At 45.9% G+C, this 2,891-nt stretch overlaps 1 pseudogene; it reads right to left on the bottom strand.

Moving 5' to 3' along the window:
- Positions 1–1,400: 1,400 nt before the first annotated feature.
- On the bottom strand, positions 1,401–2,583 carry LOC138036076 (uncharacterized; annotated as a pseudogene).
- Between the last annotated feature and the right edge of the window lie 308 nt (positions 2,584–2,891).

Below are 2,891 nucleotides of genomic sequence, written 5' to 3'. Positions count from 1 at the left end.
ACCACTGTTTGCGTTAACCGCCCAGCAACTCAAGCTCCCATGAGCTCCAATCGGCAGATAGACTGTAACTTTCATGGTAGCAACACGGCCTTTTCCCGCTATAAAGACTACACTCTACTGTGTCATCTATAAATGCTCGTCTTAGGTAGGCACACGCGCCATAAGCATTCTGGCTAGCGTCGCAAAACACATGAAGTGCAGTCTCTCGTACAGGTTTCTGTTCTTGGATAAGAGCCTCTCGGAATTCTCACTTCATCAAGCTTTTCTGCTTCCTTGCGCCATTCACGCCACTCTCGAAGATCAGCTTCTTTAAACTCGTCATCCCATCCGTACTTCATACGATTTAGATTCTGCAGGATGATTTTACTTCTCATTGAGAATGGGAGGAGAAGTCCTCACGGATCCCAAACAGAGATGCTTGACCCAAGATCTTCCTCTTCGTCGTACCTGGATCATCCTTCAGTCCGGTAAACTGGAGCATATCTTCTTGGGCATCCCAAATGACGCCCAAAGTTCTGTCTGTTGGTTACTTATCTTCACTCAGTTCGAGGAATCGTGGAGATCTATCCTGCTCCAGGATGGTTGCCAAGACGTCTGGGTCATTTGTCAGCCTTTTGTCTAGGCGGACACCTCCACGACGCAGCAACTCTGTCATCTGCTTCCTCATTTCAATAGCTTCCTCGCAAGAATCTGTTGACGGTAGACCATCATCCATGTAAAAGTGCTGGTAGACGGCTTTCACACCCAAAGGTAAATCTTCCCCATTCTCATCAGCATTTCACCTCATAGTGTAGTTCGCTCTGGATGGCGCAGACACTTCTCCAAACACTGTTCTCTCGAACTGATACACGCTTGGTTCTTCTATCAGAGAGTCTCTCCATAAGAATCTCAATGCTGGCTTATCGCGATCAGGGAGACGCAGCATATGGTACATTTCTTTCACATCAGCGGCCACTGCAATTCTTCCTTCGCAAAAGAGGACAGAAGATCTGGTCCTGTGTAGATCTTATCGTTCAAACTTTGTCCCATGAATTTTGCTGATGCATCGTAGACTCTTCTGAGGCGATCAGGTTTTTTTGGAATTAATGACAAATCTGTGTGGTAAGTACCAAGTCACTTTACTATCGCACCGTACTTCCCCTTCACTCAGTTTCTTCACATAGCCCTTCTCAACGTCATCCTGGATTGACTTTGCATATCTCTCTCTGATCTCGGGACAGCTCTCAAACTTCTTCTCTAGGGATTGTAGCCTCTTCTTTGCCATTCCGTAATTGTTGGGCAGAGATGGTTCCTCATCTCTCCACAGTAGACCTGACACATACGCATCTTCATTCACACTCTTAAAGGTTGTCTTTCCCATCAGTGACAATGCTCGCTTGTCCTCAATCGAACAGGTTGGATCAGCTAGCTTGACCACGCCCAAGGTTTCTATCTCTGACTGAGCCATGACCAGCTGCTTTCAGCTCCTCATTTTCAACTGAACTTCTTTCATACACTTTGAACCCGTTGTATGGAGATGCTACTCTTCGCTCACCAGGTAACCAATTAGTCACCGCCCATCCAAGTGGGGTCTCAACAGCATAAGGTACCCTGTCAAGTTCCGGTTGACCTGAGGGTTTCAGAATTTGTCTTGGTAGAATCAAGTCAGAGTTGTTAGTTCCAATTATGAGTTGCACTGGACCCGTGTCAGTGTCACGCAAGTCCAAGTGATTCAGATGTTGATACTCATGCTTGATTGTTGACCACCTCAACTTCTGATCGGGACCATTCAGGCTAGGAATTGTCTTCACATCTCGCAAGGAGTACTTGACTTCCTCTTTTCCGACTCGTGCGACATGGCATTTCTTGATGTGCTGGGAAGCAAACACCTTCTGCGCATTAACTCCTTGAATTTCGAGATCTACCTCTTTGCCTTGAAGCCCAAGTGAGAGCGCTAAGCTTTCATCTATAAGCGTTGTGTTACAGCCTGAGTCACGCAATGCCATCACCTGCTGTTTTCCTGTTTCTCCAAAAACAACTATGGGAAGTACTTCAACCAAAGCAAGACCACCAATCTCACAATTTGTGTACGCTGATTGTTGATACTCCTCAAGAGGCTCCACAGCCTGACGTGGTGATGAGTCTCTACACCTTCCAGGGAGACAGGAGCTGGGTTTCTCTCAACTTCTGGCACTTGTTCTGATTCACGTTTCGCTTTTGCCCGTTCAATAAATCTCAAGTCGACTTCATGTACAAGGGTATGATGACGCATGTCACAGTTTTCAACTTTGCATCTATTCTTACTACGACATTTACGCAGACGATGACCTGGTAATAGACAACATAAGCATAGTTTGTGTTCCTCGACAACTTTCTCCTTCTCGCTACTCAACATTCCCTGAAAACGTTTGCACTCATGGACAAAGTATGTGATAGAAGTATTGGACTGTTGAATTGGGCACTTTTGTTTCCACACCTGGCGCGTAAAGAATTCTCCTCGTGGCTCCTGCAAACAGCCCAGGTTGGGATTTTGGGCAGCTGGCGTTACGCGCGGTCACCACTTTAGATGTCTCTGAACGCTTTCCACTCTCTCTTCTCTGGCATCCACCGCTGCTTGGAAAATCACTAATTTTTTGCACTTTTTCTCTAGCCAATTTTCAAATGAATCCCAGGTTGACAATTTCAAGGTTTCACCCTTCAACAAACTCGGCCCATTCTGCCGCAAAGACGTGTGGGAAGTTTAGAAACAGTTTGCTTCAGGGACTTGCGGAGCTAAGCTCGTGAAGAAAGTTATGCTCTTTTGAAAATGCCTATCAATTCAGAAACTATTTCTTGATCGTGCCGGATCTGCACACTATTTTACTTTCACTATGGTCGGAAACTGATCTATACGTTATCTCTTCGCAGCTGAT

Source organism: Montipora capricornis, unplaced genomic scaffold (genome assembly GCF_036669925.1).
Source record: "Montipora capricornis isolate CH-2021 unplaced genomic scaffold, ASM3666992v2 scaffold_456, whole genome shotgun sequence".
NCBI classification, from domain to species: domain Eukaryota; kingdom Metazoa; phylum Cnidaria; class Anthozoa; order Scleractinia; family Acroporidae; genus Montipora; species Montipora capricornis.
The sequence above is the reverse complement of the archived record's forward strand: the minus strand, read 5'-3'. Positions and strand labels throughout refer to the sequence as shown.